A 23,296-nucleotide genomic window follows, 5' to 3' on the forward strand; every position below is an offset into this window, starting at 1 on the left:
ACACCGTCAGTAAGTGCTCTGCTAAGTATAGCTCTGTAAATATCAGATGATGTATTAAATGATATTCCCCATCTTACAGGACATCCTCCAAACACCGTCCTATTGAATGTCCCAAATAGCCGGTGATTAATGATGCGGGGTCCGGCCCGCCGAACAGAGCTGATGGAGCCGGAGCGCCGTTCCCATGGATACTGTCCTCGCCCAGTAAACACTCGGGAGACGGAGCTAAAACACGGGTTGCCATCGCCTGAGTCCCATCAGCCCTGTAAACCCCGGGGACCACACAAAGTGTATTTACACCTCACACTTCTCCATATAAACACCGCCGCTTATTAATTGAGCATCTGTGGAGAACACGCGGTGCTTCTCGCCCGGGTTTGGGCACGGCGGCTCCTCGCCGGACCCCCGGTCCCCAACGCTCTCTAATTGAGGGATTCCAGTGAGAGCTCCACTGAGGACCATCTCCCCCCCAAAGCTGTTATCACACGGGCTGTCAGACACAACTCCAGAGCAGCTAGCGAGGAATGCGGCTGCTGGACCGCCTCGGCTGGAACTCCATAAGAACCACCTGAAGAGCCGTCTGTCTATATTGAGGCCACAAGATAATACACAGATCCAGCATAACATTATGATCACCTCTATGTTTGAGGTCATAATGTCATATGCCACAAATGAGGATTCTTCTGGCCACAAGATAATTTAGGATATATTGAGGCCACAGTATAAGACATTGAGATCCAAAGATGACATTATTAAGGCCACAAGATAAGCCCAAGGCCACATAATCATACATTGAGCCTGAAGATATTGCATATATATTAAGGTCATAAGATACTGTATAGAGATATCCATAAGATGTGTAATGAGAGCATATGATAATGTATATCAAATATTTTAAGGCTTTATAATAATATATTGAAACCATAAGCTAAAATATTGAGGCTGTATTGAAGCTACAAGATGATATATTGACGCCATGACATAATATTTTAAAAATATGAAAAAATATACTAAGGTCATCAGGTAATATATTGAGGCCACTCGATAATATGTTGAGGCTACAATATTACACATGGAGATCATTCACATGGAGTGACATTCTTAAGGCCGCACGATAATATACATTGAGGCTGAAGAGAATAGACTAAGGTCATAAGATAGTATATTAAGGCTTCAAGATAATATATTGAGGTCATGCGGAAATATGTTGAGGCTATGACATAATGTATTAAAGCTGCAGGATGACATATTTAGACTTACAAGATGATATATTATTATGGCCACAAGGTAATATTTTGAGGCTTCATGATAATATATTGAAGCCACAACAAAATATATTGAGGCTAAGCCATAACGTATTGGACCTACAAAAATATATATTTTGAAATGACAAGATAATATATTGAGGCTATGACGTAATGTATTAAAGCTACAGGATGATATATTTAAACTTACAAGATGATATATTAAGGCCACAAAGTAATATTTTGAGGCTTTATGATAATATATTGAAGCCACAAAAAAAACTATTGAGATTAAGACATAATGTATTGGACCTACAAAATTATATATTGAAACTACAAGATAATATATTGAGGCAACAAGATAATTTATTGAGGCAATAAGATAACATTTAGGTCTACCACAGGTTATATGAAGTCCATGAGATACCTATGCTATTATCAAAAGTGTCATCATAATATATTAAGGCCACAAGATAATATATTGGAGCCACAAGATAAAATATTGAAGAAACAAAATAATATATTCAGGCCAAGATACAGTATACCGTAGCTAGAAAAATATAGTCATCATTCATCTTGTGGTCACAACATACTTTATAATATATTTTGGTAGTGGACTACTTACGCTATTATCACAAGTGCCGTCATAATATTTTGAGGCCAAGAAAGAGCATACTGAAGCCACAATATAATAATAATGTAGATACAGACACACAAAAAATTAGAATATCATTGAAAAGTTACTTTATTTAAGTAATTCAGTTCAAAATGTGAAACTAATATATGTTATATAGATGTATTACACAGAGAGTGATCTATTTTAAGCGTTTATTTCTTTTATTATTGATGATTAAGGTTTACAGCCAATAAAAACCCAAAAATCAGTGTCTCAGAAAATTTGAATATTATATATAAGACCAATCTGTACTTTTGGTATGCAGTGTGGGCAGTGTGCCAAGTCCTGCTGGAAAATGAAATCTGCATCTTCATAAAAGTTGTCAGTAGCAGAGGGAAGCATGAAGTGCTGTAAGATTCTGCGGTAAAAATAAACTGCACTGACTTTAGACTTGATAATAAAACACAGTGGATCAACACCAGCAGATGACAGACATGACTCTCCAAACCATCACTGATCATCAGTAAAAAATTACATTTCATTTGTAAATGAAGGGAGAAATCAGAGTCTGGAGGAAGAGTGGAGAGACACACAGTTCAAGCTGCTGTGATGGTCACCTGTATATATGTTATTATGTGGCCACAACATACTGTATAATCTCTCGGTAGTGGACTATGTCCCCCCAGAGCTATTATTAGAAGGGTTTTCAGCCACAGCTCCAGATCAGTTTGTGAGGAATGTGTTCTGCTACAGCGAGGGTCCAGAGATCCTCCACACTGTCCGTCTGTCACACGTCTCCATTAGCCCCGCCCCTTTTAAAAACAACCACTCTGTAAGTAGTGAAGAGGTGCCAGAGCTAATTATAAACAGATCACTGATGTTCCAGAGATCCAGTAAATGCTGGGAGCAGAGGGATGGGGGAGGAGGTGAGGGGGGTGTTCTGGTTGAGGGAGCGTTCACTAGTCCGTGAAAGGGGACCTCACACAGGGACCAGGAGTGACAAGTGTTTAGGAGCACGTCCAAACACCGTGAAGAGGACACCAAGTGGAGAGCAGAGACCCGTCCCTACAGAGCGAGGACAACAACTGAGGATCCAGTATGAAGTACCATAACCAGAGTGAAGTGCTCTGTCTGAAATGGTCAGATGTTCTTAGATGTTTCACCAAAACATTTTCCAGAACATATATTTCTGTAACTCTGGTTATAAAATTCAATTTACTCTAAATATTCTACTTTAAAATCCAACATTTCCTTAAATTAAAGTGTGCTACAGATAATGTGTGTGTGAGGCTACAAAATATTATACTGAGACTACAAGCAAATACGCAAAATATATTGATGCTACATGACAGTATGTGAAGCTACAAGTTAATATAGTATTTAAGGTACAAGACAATATATTGAAGCTCCAAAAAAGATTGAGGCTACAATATAATATATTGAAGCCACAAGATAATATATTAAGTCCACACAATAAAATATTAAGGACATGATATTGATAATAAATTGAGACCAAATATTAATTTAGCAAGGCCACAGTATATGTCAATATATATTGATATATTGAGGCCCCAAGACAATATGTTTATACATATATACATTAATATTTGGTCCCAATATATATAATATATATAGAGATAGTGTGTGTTTTAACATACTATCTTGTGACCTCAATATAATATCTCAATATAGCCTCAATATGCCTCAACATGCTTTCTTGTGGGCTCAACTTACTGTATTACCTTGTGGCTTCAATAAATGATCGTATGGCCTTAGTATATTATGTAGTGGCTTCAATATATCATCTTGTAGCTTCAATATATTATCTTATAACTTTAATATATTATTGTATGGCTTCACTATATTTTTGTGGCTTTAATAAATGATCTTGCACCTTCAAATTATTACATTCTGGCTTCAATATATTATCTTGCAGGTTTAATATATTATTTTGTGGCCTCAATATGTATTTTTGTGCCTCAACTTACTGTTTTGCCTTGTGTCTTCAGTTCATTATATTGTAGCTTCAATATATTATCTTGTAGCTTCAATATATTATGTAATGGCTTCATTATATTATCTCATAGCTTCAATATATCTTCTTGTGGCTTCAATACATTATATTGTAGCTTCAATATATTATCTTATGACTTCAATATGTCATCTTTTAGCTTTAATATATTATCTTGAAGGTTCAATATATTGTATTCTGGCCTCAATATATTATCTTGTGGCTTCAACATTTTGTATTCTGGCCTTAATATGTTATCTTATAGCTTCAAAGATTTTTCTTGTAGTTTCAACATATTGTCATGTTACTTCATTATATTACCTTGTAGCTTCGATATACTGTTGTGTAGCCTCAGTGTATTGTCCTATAATTTCAATATATTGTAATATATGTAATCTTGTAGCTTCAATATATCATATTTGTGCCTTAATACATTTTATTTTACCCCTGCGTATACTAAGTATATATTGAAGAACACCCTAATTTGATTTGTTGCTGTTTTATTAGAAGGTCCTCCTCCTTTTTCCTTAGAAAAACACACCTGTTTGAATCAGTGAATGCTTGTAAATTTGTACCAATTTTTTTATTTTTTTTTTTAACGGCGATAAACGTTTCACTATCAGCTGAACCCTGCCGTACTGTGTCATGGCCCGCACCACACCAGCAGACGCCAGATAGTGGTGTGCTGTGACTGTGGTGAATGATGGGTTGTACAGTGTGGGAACAAGCTGAGAATAGTGAGCGAGACATTCTCCAGAGCTAGATGAAGTGCTCTGTCTTCCTCTTAGAAAAACAACAGCATGTTTAAGTGCTATCTAGCCCCCGAAACCCGGCCGGCACCAAAGAGTCCAATTTATTCTGGTGTCCGCCGCTCACTTTTTCCCCTCCTTCTTCCCTGAATGATGGATCAGAGAAACGAGCGTCTCAGTGGAGGAAGTGTGGGAGAGAGAGAGGCTCGGCCTGTAGCTCCTCACCGCCTGCGGCGTCCCTCAGGGTGGTGATAGCGGCCCACTTCTGTTCAGTTCTGGAGGGACTGAAAAAGACGGGAGTCGGGATGAAAGAAACCAATGGGTGTTTGAGAGACCACAAATAAATGTCGCTATCCAATGAAAAACACTTATCTCCATTTTTGTCGATTTTTAGTTTACTACATAATTTGAAGAGACAAAATTTCTTGATGAACGGACCAATAGAAACTCTTCAAAATTACCTGAAATAAACTCCTTTTACATTGACTTCCATTGAAAGTTTACAAGCTTTCTTTTCTCTCTCCTGTAAAGTTGCTCTTTTGGAGATAAGTGTTTTTTTCATTGGACAGCAACGAAATATACTAACACCACAAGATATATTGATAGAATTCATTGAGTCTACGAGTTTATTTTTAGACCATGAGATAACAGGTCAACAAGATAAAATAAAAAATACAAAAATATAAAATATAAAAATAAAAAAGAGAGGCAACAGGGTAATATATATTATAATAAGATTATATTTTGTGACCATATGATAAGATATTGAAGCTACAAAATGATATTTTGAGGCCACAAAATAATATATTGAACCCACAATAAATCATATTGAGGCTACAAGAAATTATATTAAGCAAAAAAACTTAATATATTGGAGCCACAATATAATATATAATCTATAATAATATATTTAGAGCCACTAGACAGTACATTGGCATTGGCAAAAAAAAAGGTCACAGGGTAAAAAAAAGTCTTCATGGCCTCAGTATATTATCGTGTGGCCTCACAATACCATATTGTGGCTTCAAAATATTATATTATATCTTTGCCTCAGTGTATCATCTTGTGATTTCAATATACTGCTTTGTGGCCTCAACATAGGCAAAAAGATTACATGTTTAGGTTAGAAGATGATATTTTGAGGCAGTCTGTTGAAATCACAAGATGATATATTGCTGCTAGAGGTTATATTTTGAGGACATAAATTCATGTACTGAGGTCACCAGAGTGTTTTTAATACAATATTGATTCCACAACATTATAGATTAAGACCACACAATAACATTTTGAGACTACATCATGATATATTAAGGGTACATAATGACAAATATGATTTATCATAATTTATATTGAGGCCATGAGATACTATATTAAAGTAATACGAGTAATATATGTTCAAGATTTAAGACAGTATACAGTATTCTGTTGGGGTTCCTCAGGGTGGTGATATCGGCCCCCTTCGGTTTAGGTCTTCAGAGGCTAGAAGGCGACTAGTAGCCTGGATGAAAGAAGCAGAAGAGTCTGCAGATACTTGCCAAGCGGGAGTGTACTGTACGAGTGTGTACGAGTGTGTGTTTGTACGAGTGTGTGTGTAAGAGTGTGCTCGAGTGTGTGTGTGTGTGTCATGGTCAGGAATGTGTAGGAGACTGAGCTCTGGGCCTGTGTGAGTATTGTTGTAACCCTTGGGTTGCGAGTTTCCTCTGCAGAGCTTTGCTGCTGGTGTTTGGTAATGAGAATAAGAGTGAATAAGAGAGGGTGGGTGGGTGTGTTTAGTGTTTTGGGTGGGGGGGGGGGGTTGCGGCTGGGGGTGTGGGATGAGGTGATGGAAGTGGTGTGGTGGTGGTGGGGGGGGGGGGGGGGGGGTGAAATTCTGATGTAATGGCCAGGAAATGTGATAGCTCCTTTCGGAAGAGTTGAGGAGCCAGCCACTGTCTCCTTCAGCCGCCAGCACCTTCCTTTTTCACTTCTAATCTCTCTCTCTCTTACACACACACACACACACACTTTCTCAAAAACACACTCAGGGGATAAAGGGGTTAAATAAATGTTAGTAGGGTGATAAAAAAAAAAATCAGCCATTGGTGCCTTGGGACTACTGGGAGCTTTGCTAGAAGAAGGATGTATGATGTCATCACTTTCCAAGTGGTCCCCCAACCTTCTCAATAACAGCACTGTTGTTGGCATCACCATTATAGTCGTCATCATCATCATCATCATCATCATCATCATCATCATCATCATTATCATCAAACATGAATTTTTTAGAGGCACACTCCAAACAGAGGGCTATAAGAAATAACAAATAAGAAAAAGAAGAAAAAACTACGTGCTTGGACCTTAATTACTGGCAAGATGGGGCACAAACGACCAAAGAAAGCAACAATTTTGAGTATTTTCCTTGTCAAAAATGACGACAACCACTAAATTACCATAGTTTAATGTGTTTTTCCATGTTTTATGGCCGTTTTTTCATAACAAGCTTAAAAAAAGAGGATGAATGGATTAAATAAATGTTAGTAGGGTGATAAAAAAGTAAAAATCAGCCATTGATGCTTGGGACTACTGGGAGCTTTGCTAGAAGAAGGATGTATATATCACCACTTTCCAAGTGGTACCCCAACCTTCTCAATAACAGCACTGTTGTTGGCATCACCATTATAGTCATCATCATCATCATCATCTTCATCGTCTTTAAACAGGGATTTTTTAGAGGCACACTCCAAACAGAGGGTATACATATACAAATACCTGGCAAGATTGAGCACAAACAACTAAAGAAAGCAACAATTTTGAGTTTTTCCTTGTTAAAAATTATGACAACCACTAAATTATGATAGTTTCATGTGTAGTTCCATGTTTTATGGCAATTTTCTTCATAACAAGCATAAAAAATTGCTTGTTATGCTTAAAGAGGTGCAACAGATGGCTGAGGCTGCAGATTTTAAGGTGGAATGGAACCTAAAGATCCCATCACTTTATATACAGGTGTGGTCTGATTAGAGACTGTATCTTACGCCACTAGAGGGTGTAAAAATCTACTTTTGGGAAGTGTACCTCCTGGTGAGAAATCGTTAAATCTAGGCACATTTAGAGGCTCAACTTTTGCCCTGTTAACAGATTGACACAAGCAACCAAAGAAAGCAACAAATTTTAGCGTTTTCCTTGTCAAAAATGACGACAACCACTAAATTATCATAGTTTCATGTGTATTTCCATATTTTACGGCCGTTTCTTCAAAACAAGCATAAAAAATCCCTAGTAGTTATTTTCAGTTGCTAGCTAGCTAGCTTACTTTCCTGTTCCACCTTAAAAAAGGTGCAACAGATAGATGAGGCTGCAGCTTTTAAGGTGGAATAGAACAATTCAATTCAATAAAAAGCTAATAAAAGCTAAATTTCACTTCCCATCACAAAGGAATTACGCAATGGACAAAGGACTTTTCTGTTTTAACCTCCAATCTCTCTCTCACACACACAGACATTTTCTCAAGAACACACTCAGGGGATAAAGGGGTTAAATAAATGTTAGTAGGGTGATAAAAAAAAAAAAATCAGCCATTTTCCCACAACCGTCTCAATAACAGCACGTTATTGGTCGTTGGCACCACCATCATTGTCATCATCATCATCATGGTCTGATTAGACACTGTATCTTGCCACTAGAGGGTTTAGAAATCTACTTTTGGGTAGTGTACCCCCTGGTGAGAAATCGTTAAATCTAAGCACATTTAGAGGCTCAACCTTTGCCCAGTTAATTTGTAATTTTTAAAGTAGCTTTTAAAATAGGTAATTTTACTTTTACTCAAGTACATTTTGACACAAGTAATTTACTTCGCTACTGAGTAAAAATTAAAAGCTGGGAAAAAAACAATTTTCTGAATTAAAAAATATATTAATTGCCGAGGATGCGCCGGTGTTCTGTCGAGTTATGCTACCCATCGATATGTGCTTCCTTACGGCACTGCGCACGCGCCCACCAACATTTTTTGTAAGATTTCATGTTTTTAACAATAATTCCTAAAGTTTTTTATTTGGGAACATTAAACAATCTGCTTAAATGTTAAAAAAAACATGTAAATTGTCACGAAGTGACCCAGGCAGGGAGACGAGGAAAGCGGACACAAGTGCAGGTAAGAACTAAATAAATAATAATTTAATAAATAAATAACAAATAAGCAAAGAAACAAGGAACGAGTAACACTAAACAAAGAAACACAAATAACCAATAACCAAAACAAACAAGCGATAATAATAAACAAACCAAACAGGGCAGGGAAATATAAACAAGGGAATAAACTAATAAACACAAAGCAGGGGTATATACAAGGAACTAGGGAACACGGAAATAAACAAGAAACTAGAAACATTAAACAAGAGATAAACAAAGGCTAAAGCTAAGAAAACGAGGGCTAGGCTAGAAAACACGAGAATGACAAAACAACAGAGGAAGGTGCAAAGACCGACGGAGGACAAGGTGGCAGAGGAGGGCTATTTATAGTAACATAAAACACACTAGAATTGGAAACACCTGGGGAAGGGGCGGAGCTACAAATGAGAAACACATGGTGGAAATCTACTGACAGGAGACACAGAGAGGCACAGGTCACGTGAGGAAGACACACAGAGACACGAGACAGGGCTAAGACGTGACATAAGTAGCAGATAAAGCAAAGAAAAAGTGATAAAAAATACGGTTTATAGTCACCTATATGACCATAACTTTTGAACAGTAAAGAGAAAAAAATGGATCATAGAAACCTTGTTGCCACTTGTTCTTGAAAATGTTTTATGGGGTGGTCTAAACAAATATTGCCTGAAAGATCCAAATTATTATGTGGAATAATAGTTCATTAAAAACAATTTAATTCATGATTTGTTTTACTTTTTTACATCAAATAATTAAAAGTAACTACGTAACTTTTACTCAAAGTACATTTTAAAGTTAGTACTTTTTTACTTTTACTTGAGTAGAATTTTAGCAAAGTAAAGGTACTTTTACTTAATTACAAATTTTCAGTATTTTTTCCACCTCTGCTGTTGTACACTTCAAAATTTAAATGAGAAATGGGACTGGGCCTTAATCTAAAGAACATTGAGAAGAACTCAAACCCTGAGCTGACTAGTCATAAACTAAATCTACTGAGCACTAAGTCCACCAAGCCTCTTTTTATGGCTCCTCCCAACCTCTCTCTCACTTAACCTTCAACACCACTCTGACTCCACCCTTACTCATCATTATCCTACTGGAAAAACGACTGCTGGTGATGCAACTGACATGTGCAGCGTGTTCTGACCTTTTGTGTTATTGCTCAGAACCAGTGAGACCGTGAGCTGATCACTCATAGCCTGGTTAACCGCTCAACACTCACTGCACTGCGCTGTAGAAACGCATATGGGTGTTGCTCTGACATCATTACAATATGATGTAATGCTGAACATACAGTATACATAACAGGTCACAGAAGTGACCTGCATCATTATTTATTTCAGTAGAAACTTCTATATTTGTTTCATATTGGACTGTGAGTAATATTGTACAGTAGTGTTCCGATTCAGAGACACATGATCAGCAAGTGACATGAATCATTATTCAAAAAATGATACAAAATAAGTCATATTGAAGCATATGCACAAATTAGCATGAAAAAAGTCTATTAGATTAGCAATTTATGGAGCCACAATATATATATATATATATACCAAGCTGAACTGCTTGAATTTTTGCACCAGGAGTAAAGGCATAAAGTTATTCAAAAGCAGTGTGTAAGACTGGTGGAGGAGAACATGATGCCAAGATGCATGAAAACTGTGATTAAAAACCACCAGGGTTATTCCACCAAATATTGATTTCTGAACTCTTAAAACTTTATGAATATGAACTTGTTTTCTTTGCATTATTTGAGGTCTGAAAGTTCTGCGTCTTTTATTGTTATTTTATGGCTGTAATTTCAGCCATTTCTCGTTTTCTGCAAATATATGCTCTAAATGGCAATTAGTAAAAAAAGTAGTAAAATCAGAAAAACTTATTCAGAAACTGAAGATGTAAAACAGAGCTGATTTAAAAACAGAGCTGTATATTTTTGGGTTAAAATAAAAACTAGTGCTCACCAGATACTATGTGATGATTACTTAATGCACTTACGGTTGTCTAGGGAAGCTCTAGAAATGCAGAGATTTAACTGACTAACTTGCTAAAATTCTGGCACATTCAAGACCAGAGAGTATCTCTTTAAGACCCATTCAAGAGCAGTGGTAGATCTTTCGGATCTTTCAGAACAATTAGGAGTTCACATAGAGATTCAGGTTAGATCAGGTTAGACCAAGATTGGAAATACTTGCTTTCTTAGCACTTATGGTTGTCTAGGACAGCTCTAGCAAACTAACACTTGTTAAGCTCCTGAGCCCATTCCAGACCAGGGATTATATTTTTAAGGTCAACTATTAGATACAATTTTGAGCTTAACTCTGCAGATTTGGGATAAATATTTAAGGCCAGGATTGGGCATACCCGCTTTCTCAGAACTTACGGTTGTCTAGGGCAGCTCTAGTGATGCAGAGTTTTAATTGCCTAACTTCTGGCACATTCAGGACCAGGAAGTAGATCTTCAAAATCCATTTGAGAGCAGCGGGTAGACCTTCAGGATCCATTAGCAGGGGTAGCAGGGGTAGATCTTCAAGATCTGGATACTGTTAGAGGTACATATTTAAGACCAGGATTGGGCATATCTGCTTTCTCAGCACTTGCGGTTGTCTAGGGCAGCTCTAGTGATGCAAGAATTTAATCCTTTCAGACCTGAATTATGTTCCAGTGATGGAAAAATATATGAATATAAGATTTTTTTTCTGTGATGTAGACAAAACAGGACTGTAATATTTTATTACCATCTTTACATAAAATGAAATCCAATTAACAAAATAAATTAATAGTTTTTTAATGTCCATTGCATTGTTTAACATTTCTGTTTTAGATTAGATGTTGACCTTTTTATTTCACCAACCATAAACAGTAATAAAGATTGCAATAAATATTATAAAAAGTGTTCTAAACCACATAAAATTAGTTAAAATTAGTAAATTAGTAAAAAAAAACTAGTGCTACCATAGCTTAATGTTTAAGAGCAGGGCTGGGCATGCCTGTTTTCTCAGCACTTACGGTTGTCTAGGGCAGCTTTAACAGGAGGAGTTCGACCCATTCAGAGCCAGTGTTTGTCTGGTGTGACCACATAACTTTGTATATATATAGATTATATATAGATATATATATATATATAGATTTTTATTATTTTTACAAACTCTTGGCCACATAGTATCTTTATACCATGAATCAAAAGCACACTTAATGAATTCAGTTAAATTCATAAAAAGTGATAAACGGCTGTTGGTCCATCTCCGACTTATGAATAGCCATGAGAGTCGTATATTTCACTCTGAGTTAATCCTGAGGCCTACAGAACATTATCTCCAGCTCCATGGTGATGTGGGGGAAACATACGCTCCTCCAAAAGTTCCAAAAACCTGAAAGGAGTAAAAAAAAAAAAAGTCCAGCCTCGCTTTTCTCGTCCTGCCGAAATCTTGCCTCTCTCCTCATTTCCTTATGAAAACCAGAAGGGTGAGGCTGGAGGTGAGTTTCAGTTCACGGTTGAAAAGGGTGAAAACACTGGCATGTGCTCAGCAAATATGCTGCATTTATGAAAACACTGGAACGGAGTCGGAGAGAGCGGCGGAGAGAGCCGCTGTTGATTTAGTGCGATTATGAGAGTGCTGTAGGAATGGGAGGGCAGAGAGATAAAGTGTGTATCCACTGTCAAGGTCATGCTGGCAGGTGTTCCTGGGCGCACCAGCTCATAGCTGGAGAAACACTCTTGGCTCGGCTGAATCTCGAGAAAAGAGGAGAAAAAAAATCATTAACTGAGATATTTTTTTCTGCCCAGAGCTCTGCAGATCTGCAGTGAGAAACCGGGAAGTTCCAGGTTCATCCTGGAACCAAATTCAGAGAAACTTGGAAATGAAAAATGATTGGAATCTTCCTATTTAAATTATTTTATTGGAATAAATCCTGTTTACCTGTGCACGCTACAAAAAGAATAGTGGAGGCAATAAATTGGGAAATAAATGAATGCAGAAAAAATAATGATGTAAAATAGTTATGTAAGTAATTAAACAAATGAATCTAAAGAAAAAATATATATATATTTTTATGTATGTGTTTATTCTATACTAATTATAATTATTCTTTACCGTTTTAATCACCATATACCTTTTATTGAGTGATGTACATACGTTTCTATTAATATATATGTATTTATTCTATTAATATATATATATATATATATTATATATTATATATATATATATATATTTTTTTTTTTTGAAGAAATACTTCGTTACCTTAATTAAGTAGAAATGTTGGGTATCTATACTTCAGTGACTTTTTACTCCTACTCCTTACTTTTTTACGCAGTTATCGGTACTTTTTACTTTTTACATTTATTTTTATGTATATGTGTTTATTTTTGATAGTAATTATAATTATTCTTTACCGTTTTAATCACCGTATTACGTTTAGCAAGTGATTTACATACGTTACATACATATTTTTTTTTTGTAGAAATACTTTGTTACCTTACTTAAGTAGAAATGTTGGGTATCTATACTTCAGTGACTTTTTATTCCTACTCCTTACTTTTTTACGCAGTTATCGGTACTTTCTACTCCTTACTTTTTAAAAAATTGCCTTGTTACTCATATTTTATTCTGGCTTGTATTTGATGAGTTTAGGTGTAGAGGTGGGTAATCTAGGTCCATAAAGTAAAAATCCATCCCAGGATGTCGCTCTAATTGCTTGGCTGGCTCTGGAGCTAACTGAACCTAATCCCTGGGATGGATTTTTTTATTTATAAGGTTATTTTTCTCCTTATATTAATTTTACTTTTATACTTTACGTAGTTTTAAAAGCAGTACTTTTATACTTTTACTTAAGTAAAAAGTGATACTAAAACACTGATACTTCCACTTCTACAGAAGTATTTTTAAAGCCCAGTATCTACAATATGCTTCTACCTACAGAGGAACAGCGTTCTGGCTATGCCGTGGTCTGTGAAGGTGGAGGAACAGAGGAACAGGGAGCATAAGTCAACATCTCAGTTCCCCGTGCAGTAAGTGAGTCCGCTGGAGGAATAATAAACACGCTGGCAGAGACGGATGACGGACGACCCTGACCTTGAGCACGTACGTCGAGCCCGTGCCCACAGCAGCCGCTGTTCCCTCCGAACCGTTCCCACATTCCCCTCCGTATCACAGGAACCAATGACAGAGCTCATTTCCCCCCGCGATCAAACGCTTGTTGATCTTCACATTAAGGCGACGCGATGCGATCTGTCGCCGCGGCGGCGAATAATTGAACGTGCTGAAAATCGGGCACCGCTTAGAGGAGTTTCCTCCCTTTCAGAAGGCGCGGACGATTAGCTTAATGAAGGAGAGGAAAACAGGAAGTTTTAGAGGCTCGTCTGTAATTAATAGGCCTCCTCGGCCCGGAGGTCCAGAGAGCAAGGCCACAGGAAAGTGCTGAGATTTCCCTAAATATACAGAAATACACCGTAAACGAATACTGAAGTCATTCAGAGTATGAAGGAACACATAATGAATCATAAGTATCATAGTAAGCTATTGGATACATTCTGATTTTGTCAACGTTCAGAGTTCTTGAAACTCTCTTAATTCGTTCTTTACTTACAGGTGCAAGAAAAAACGTATCTGAACCCTTTGGGATTCCTTCGATTTTTGCAATAAATTGGTCATTAAATGTGCTCTGATCTTCATCTAAGAATATGGGAAGAACAAAGCAGGGTCTTCATGAATCAGTGCAGTGATTGCTGGAGTTAATCCAAGAAAACATATTAAAAATACTTTTTCTTGAAAAATATAGCTTTTTATAGTGTTTATTCTGGTTAAAAGACAAGAAAAAAAACGTTCATGTTTAAGGGGAGAAAGCATTAGCTGAGGCTAAAAATGTTTTTTTTCCATTGCCTTTTTCCATATATATTTTATTTAAATTTTACAACTTTGCATACAACAAACAACCATCTTCCCATCCACCCTCTCGCCCACCTACCTACCCACCCAAGTTTTGAGGCACCTCAAATTCAGAGGTTTTATTAATCATATTAAAATGTTCTGCATTGTAGATGAATACCCTATTTGAGTAATGTTCTAATCCATATTATGGCAAGAACTACTCAACTACAGTTGCAAAAAAAAGTATGGTAACCCTTTGGGATTCATTCGATTTTTGCAATAAATCGGTCATTAAATGTGTTCTGATCTTCATCTCATCAAGTCACAACAATAGACAAACACAGTCTGCCTAAACTAGAACCACTAAAAATCTATATGTTTGCACGTGTTTTATTGAACACAACATGGTAATATTCACAGTGAGGCGTAAAAAGTATGTGAATCTTAGGATTTCATAACTGGTTGATCCTTCCATCAGGCTGTGTGGATGCTGAACTCTCTTCCTGCTCTACCCCCCATCCCAATCCTGCCCCCAGCACACACTCACTCAGCATCCTGACCCCCCACTAATACAGTACTGAAACTCTGCACTACAATGCACAAAGTACTGGTCCCTTCCAAACGGACTTGCACTACACAACACCTGCACTACTGATATACTTGCACTGTCTATACGCACTTTAATTCCACTTAATTAAACTGTGAACTTTAAGGACTTACGCACCCATTCACTTTACCAGCCTTAAGCTATATACCATATACCGTATTTGCACTACTGTTATTTACTATTTTTACTGTCATTCCATCTCAATCACCATCAATATTGCACTATTGTCTTACGTATGTTTATTGTGTCTTGCTGTATTGAACATATAGTGTCTCCCACTCTTTTATATTATAATTATATATCTATTTTTACTTATTTACTTATATTTATATATCTATTCCTCCCCCACACCACTGCACCTTGTTTTTGTCTCATGTATGTCTATTTGTCCCTGCTGTATTGTACATATGCACATATGCAGTATTGACAATAAAACTACTTGACTTGACTTGACTTGACTCCTTTGGCAGCAAAAACCTCAACTAAATCTCAATGTTTCCTGTAGTTGCAGATCAGTCCTGCACTGCAAAAAAACTAAACCTTAGCAAGTGAAATGATATAATTTCAAGGCAATAAATCTTATATTTTATATATGATAAGGATTTCTGACTTAATAAGCATTGTTTCGTGTAAGATTGCTTTACTAATTTTGGGAATAATAATCGAATTCAGTCTTATTTAGAATTTTCACCTCGTTTTAAGTCATTTCAACTCAAAATAAGCACAAAAAGTTATTCTGTTATTCTGATTTTTCTGTAGAAATTCAACCCACAAAATAAGGAACTTTGGCTTGATTGAAGTCTTACTTTACTCATTTAAGACTTTGTTAATTTAAAAAATCTTCCTTAGAAAAATCTGCTCACTCCATTGGCAGCTTCATTTAGGCATTTGCGTCTCAATTTACATATATTTTGTCTAGTTTTGCCAACAGTCCGGAGGAATTCTGGATCATTTCTCTTCACAAAACTGTTTCAGTTCAGCTATAATATTCTTGGGATATCTGGTGTAGAGCTTAGATTCTCTTCCCACACCCGACCTGACCCAAGGCCGAGATTTATCACCACATTCCTCGGGCCGGGTCGGGCTCCAGAAAATAGTCTGAGATGAAGGCATCTGTTTTTTAATTATATTTTTATTTTTAAATAAAGCTCTGGTGTGATAATCACAATGTTGCTAAGTAACCAATTATTATTGTTAACGAAAACGAACCAAATAACGAAAACTGAAAGTGAAAAAACAAATTTATTTATAAGTGCTGTTTTCACTCCCAGAGTTCTACAACGGGGGTGTTGTGCCGATTCTGTCCGCGAAACGGGAGTCGGATTCAGCAGGAAGTCGGATTCAGCAGGGAGTCGGATTCGGCAGCGCGGCGGCACCTCGCGGTCCGCGGTGTTAGTTGTAAGCGCTCGCGCTAGCCGCAAAATACGGCAGAAAACACTGAGGGAGCTGCAGAATTATGTATGGGACTAGAATATGAGCACGAGGAGATAAAAGAGAAACAGGAGAAAAAGGAGAACCTTTACCTGTGAGTAGCTCATACACCAGAACACACAAATCTCTCTCTCTCTCTCTCTCTCTCTCTCTCTTTCTCTCTCTCTCTCAGCACTCTCCAGAAGGTGTATTTTCTTCTGTTGAAGCAGTTCGGTTGCTGATTTACTTCTATGTTTTGGGTCATGGTCCTGTAAAATTTAAACAAATATATATATATTTTAAAAAGGCAATAAGGGAACATTTTTTCTTTTTTTCTGTAACTTGTCTTTTAACCAGAATAAACACTATAAAAAGCTAAATTTTCCAAGAAAAAGTATTTTTAATATTTTTTCTTGGATTCACTCCAGCATTCACTGCACTGATTCATGAAGACCCTGCAGTGTTCTTCCCATATTCCAGCGTGAGTGCAGGGTTCCTGTGGAACACCACGTGCTGCTTCCTGCCTTGCGTCATCCCAGGTTTACGCTACTTACAGCTCTCGTTATCAGCGTATTATGAGCTCCCAGGGGACTGCTGATAGATCGGTGGGGCAGTCCCTAAACAACCCAGCCTCAGACTACTATCATACGCCTCTAAGAGAGAACAGCAACCAAAAATAGCCTCAGCTAATGCTTTCTCCACTTAAACATGACCTGTTTCTTTGATTTTAGCAAATTTAAAACCTCTGGAATAAAATCAAGAGGAAGATGGATGATCAGAAGCCATCAAACCAAACTGAACTGCATAAAGGTATCCAAAAGCAGTGTGTAAGACTGGTGGAGGAGAACATGATGCCAAGATGCATGAAAACTGTGATTAAAAAACAGGGTTATTCCACCAAATATTGATTTCTGATTAATGTTGAGGTCTGAAAGCTCTGCATCTTTTTTGTTATTTCTCATTTTCTGCAAATAAATGCTCCAAATGACAGAATTTGTATTTGTAATTTGGGAGAAATGTTGTCTGTAGTTTATAGAATAAAAAAACAATGTTCATTTTACTCAAACATGAACCTATAAATAGCAAAATCAGCTGTAGTACCATTGTAAAGTTTGGACACAACGTTTCTCATTCACTGTTATTTGTTATCTGTTTACCTATTTTCTATACTGCATATTAATTTTGCACAGAAGACTCTACTATAAAAAGATTATACTATAAAATCTATTACAAATAAATCCATAACTACATTTTTTTAATAGTTTTTTTCCATTTCCACTAAGTTGGGAGCCTTTGTGTAAGTTTATATTTCATATTGACCTTTTTTATGAGCTGTTACTTTGCCTTAATGGATCTAGTACTACTACTTATCCAGTTCATTGGTTCATAAACTTTTTAATTGGCTGGTTCGTGATCTATTTTAACAGACAACGGCTCTCAAATAGTGTTAGTGTTATGTGCAACAAAACTTTATGGAAAAATAAAGAAAATACATGATGTCCACACTGCAAAAAATAGACAAAATGTATGTGAATTGAGACGTAAATGCTTAATTTTAGCAAAAAAATCTGCCAATGGGTTGAGCAATTTTTTCTTAGTAAGATTTTTTAAATAAGCAATCACAAAATATCAAAATGAGTGAAATAAGCTTAAATCAAGCAAAATCCCTTATTTCTTGGTACACAAAAATAAGAATAACTTGACTAGTAACTTTTTGTGCTTATTTTGGGTTCAAATTACTTAAAGCTCCACTAGGTAGGATTGAGATTGTGTGCTTGTGGGCTCCCCCTACAGTTGTAGAGTGTAATAAAGGTTTCAGGTGGATTAGTTTCTCTTTCTCGTTTTCTGGCTTTCACAGACAAATGTTCAGTCTTTTTCCAGCTTCTGCCAGAGCGTCTGTATGTTAGTTTGTAAAGAATGAACCAGTAGTCCTTGTAGAACTGTTAGAACTAAAGGTCGGAAAGCAGGTCGCAGTTCTCGGGAGCGTTGGTCGTGGCCGCCTCGGAAAACTTACAGAGTCTGGTTTGAGCTCAGAGGAGCTCCGGCACAGACACGAGAGCACCGCTATTCCTCCTATTACACCTCAATGCAGCACTGCAGTGAGTTTCAAGCTGTAATTTTACTTCTTTAAAAAGATCAAAAATCAAGGAAATCCTACCTAGTGGGGCTTTAAAATAAGGTGAAAATTTTAAATGAGTCTGAATAAGATCGTATTCCTAAACAATCTTACACTTACGATGCTTAGTAAGACAAAAATTATTATCAGAGAAAAAAAAATAAGATTTATTGGCTTGAAATTAGATCATTTCACTTGCTAAGATAAACATTATTTTTGCAGTGCATTGTAATGCACACAGGGTCTGAAAGGGTTAATTAGTGTAATGTGCAACACAACATTAAAAAAAGGAAATACGTGATGTTCATGGTAATAGACGGAGGTTTTAAAAGGGTTAATCGAACCTGGGAACTTTCCTCTATTTCTAATCCAGTTTTAATCCTCAGAAAAATCCATTTGTTGCTATTTGTAGCGAAAGGAATGCAGTAGTACAACAGCTCACGCCCGACAACAACCTTTCCTCCTTTTAAAGCAGGCCTGCGCTCAGAACGTGCTGGCTCTTGTTGACACGTAGGTAATTGATTTAAATGGAGCTCGTATGAGTTCAGCAATTGTGTTGTTTTTAAAAGGGCCGAGCTCTGACAGAAATACGCTGGAAAGTATTGCATTTGGCGGTGAGCACAGTTTCCCATAGACCGATGTGTTGAACTCAGCTCCGAGCCTCTTGGACGCGAGCTGACTGTTGAGCTAGTGGGAGAGAGGAGATAGCACTGACCTCGCTCTGAACCCCTGCAAAAACTTGGATTATGTCTGGAGCAGTTGGAGAAAATACTTAAATGAACTTTAGTGATTTAGTGGGGCGGCTCACAGACTGCTTTTCTAAAATTAAAAGAATAAAAAACAAAAACGGGGAATTGCTAACAGCTAGACGAGAAAATTAAAATGTCGAAATATTCAAAACACACCTTGGGTAAACACACAAATGACAAATATCAGCGATTCGGGATTTACTGTGCTCTATTTTGGATTCAGGGTTCTGAACCTTTGCTTGCAGTAACAGCTCCACTCCTTTGGCTCGGGACGAAGGAGGAAAAAAAAAAAAAAAAAGCTCAAACTTCCCCTCCTTCCTGGCAAGATGCGTCTAAAAACAAGTAAAATAACGCTCAGTTCTGCACTGAAAAGTTTCGGAAAAGCTCAGGACATTCCCGAAGTGCAATCACGAAACTTCGCTTCAAGCAGCCGTCAACTCTGGAGATGTCTTTCTAGGGACTTCTCACTGAAGCCAACAGTATAAAATAGCATACAATAAAAAAAAAAATCGTATCACGTCCCATGACTTTTGTCACATCCCATGGAAAGTGAAGAACGCTAATGGCAGGAAATTATATTAGATCACATTAGATCTTAGAGCAAAATAAGCTGCTTTCAAGGTGACATAGGTTTCCCAGGAATATTCATGCATTTTCAAAAAGACAATGTAAAACCACTTGCTGCACGTATTATTGCATCTTGTACCCTGTCCCATGACTTCTGTCATGTACCATGAAAGATAAGAATGCTAAGTGCAGAAAATGTACATTTAGATCTTAGAGCAACATACGCTGCCTTCAAGACAATATGTGTCTTTCCAATAACATTGAGGCATTTATCAACAAGACAATGCAAAACCACATGCTTCACACATTATTGCATCTTGTATCATGTCCCATGACTTTTGTCATGTCCCATGGAAGCTAAAGAACACTGACTGAAGAAAAGTGCATTAGGACCTTAGAGCAAGCCATGCTGCCTTTAAGATGATATGTTTCTTTTCCAGGAACATCTAGGCATTTTTCAACACGACAACGCAAAACTATATCCTGCACACATTATTGCATCTTTTATTGTGTCTCATGACTTTTGTCATGTCCCATTTAAACTAAAGAATGCTGACTACAGAAAACTACATTTAGATCCAATAGCAATATATACTGCCTTCAAGACATTCCGTTTATTTTCCAGGGATTTCCATGCATTTTTCAAAAACACATTATTGCATCTTGTCTCTTGTCCCATGACTTTTGTCACATCCCATGAAAACCAAACAACACTGACTGCAGACAGTATGCTAAAATATGCTGCCTTTAAAATCTTTTCCAGATGTCCAATGCATTTTTAAACAAGACAATGCATGCATATATTTTTGCATATTTTAATAGAGAGCATAGAAGATTAAAGCAAAAAAACAGTTTTTAACAGGGCCTAAAGAGGGTAAAATGGGAGAAATAGTGGGATAAAGGAGGAAAAGGAGGGGGATAAAGAAATGATGTTATAAGTAGTTAGTTTGTTGTTAGAGGTGTTAGGAGAGTAGGTGCTCTTTGAAGAGCTCAGTCTCAAGTAGTTTTTTTTAAAGGTAGGGAGGAACGCTTTTCCTTACATCCCATGAAAAATAAAGAATACTGACTGCAGAAAAGTACACCGACATCTTAAAGCAACATCGGCTGATGTTTCTTTTCCAGGGATATCCTTGCTTTTTTAACAAGACAATGCAAATCCACATGCTGCATGCATCATTGCATCTCATATCATGTTCCATGGAAGCTAAAAAACACTGACTGCAGAAAAGTATACTAAGATTTTAGAGCAAAGTTGCCTTTAAGATGCCATTTTTTCAAGTTATGTTCAGTGCATTTTTCAACAAGACAATGCAAGACCACAAAATGCTCAAATAATTGCATCTTGTCTTCATACCTCATGAAAGATAAAAAAAAACTGACTGCAGAAAAGTACATTATTATGTTAGAGAATCGTATACGGTTATGTCTTGAAAATATGAGGTTTTTTTTCCATCAACATCAAGGCATTTGTCTATGAAACAAAACAAAACCACATGCTGCACATCCTTATTGCATTCTTTATTGCATCCCATGACTTTTGCCATGCCCCATAGAAGCTAAATAATACTGACTGCAAAAGCAAGTAAAAAGGACATTTAGATCTTAGACAACATATCCTGCTTTCAAGACGACATGTTTCTTTGCAAGAGTTATCCGTGCATTTATCAACAAGAAGATGCAAAACCACAAATGCAAAATGTAAACCCCTTACTGTTATTGTTACCTTAAGACGTGTTTGCTGGAAGAATGAAGCAAAAAAAACACCTTAAACGCTCAATTGATTGGGATCCTCAATACCAAAACAGGTTTTGAGTGGTGTAAAAAGAAATTGCCAACATAACAGAAAAGTAAATAAAATAAATAAATGTAAAAATGCTGTATTTTTCTAAGAAACATAACATTTTCCACACTGTGCCAACTCCTGATTTGGGTTTGTACTTTTTCATTCTGGTGAAACTCCCCAGAACTGATCAATTTCCCTTGCAAAGCTGAATCGTAAAACTGTTGCAGCTGTGGTTTATTCAGCAGCACCTTTGCCATGAAATTTGCCTGAGAGAAAGAGTAAGGATTGATAAACACTTTGTGTGACTAATCTACCGTGGAATATTTACATCTATGGTTGACTGGCCGTTCCTTCCATCAGCATAGATAAGTCTGCCTGGCTTCTGTGTAGAGCTGGGCAATATGATGATATTTTATTGTATTGTGATGAAAATATTTACTGTATTAGAGCATTTGCCAATATGCTATCGATGCATTAGCAATGCTGGATGAGCCCTGTTGCCAGCATTCCATCAACGAATTAGCAATGTTGGATGAAGCCTTTTTTTAGTATGCTAGCGCTGTGTTAGCATTGTTCAATAAGCAAAGTTGGTTGAGCCCTATTGCTAGCATACTGAGCTCCGTTACTGATAATGGATGAGCCCTGCTGCCGATATGGCAGCTCTGGGCTAGCATTGTTCGTTAAGCCAAGTTGCCAATATGCTAGTGATGCTAGCAATGTTGAATGAGCCCTTTCTCCAGCAAGTTAGCGATGCAATAGCAATGTTGGATATGCCTTGCCCTCAGCATACCAGCGCTACTTTAGCTCCATTCAATAAACCTAGTTAACCAGTTATATGCTAATGCTGTGTTAGTGGTGTTGATGAGTCCAGCCATTTGCATGCCAGCAATATATTAGCATAGTTTGATGAGCCCTGCTGCAGATATGCCAGCTCTGGGATAGCGTTGTTTGATATCCTCCTTAGACCCAGCTTTAGCATGCGATTAGTTAAGAGAAATAAAGGGTACGCGAACAGCACTTTATCTGAGGAGCTCCTGCTGCTGTTCCTCAATGTATGAACATTTTTATCAGAGTAAAATAGAAAAACAACAGCAAACAGGTGGGGAGGGATGGGTGTGGGTAAGGTGGATGGGATTAAAAGAGATAGAAAAACATTGTCTGTTTTTGCACTATATTGTTAATGATCTATTATCTATAAGACTTTCAATAAAAACTTGATTACAGAAAAACAACAGCAAACAGCAATTATTTGTCACAAGACATATGGAATTGCTCAATCAATCCACAGGGAAAAGTTCTAAGTACAGAATCACTTCATTCATTTATTCATAAAAAAATTACTTTGTCTTTGTACAAGAAGTAATTTCTGCAAAAATACCCTCAATATGTCCTCAAATGGGGACAAATAATTTTATTAAGTTTATTTTAATA

Source organism: Astyanax mexicanus, chromosome 4 (assembly GCF_023375975.1).
Source record: "Astyanax mexicanus isolate ESR-SI-001 chromosome 4, AstMex3_surface, whole genome shotgun sequence".
NCBI lineage: Eukaryota > Metazoa > Chordata > Actinopteri > Characiformes > Acestrorhamphidae > Astyanax > Astyanax mexicanus.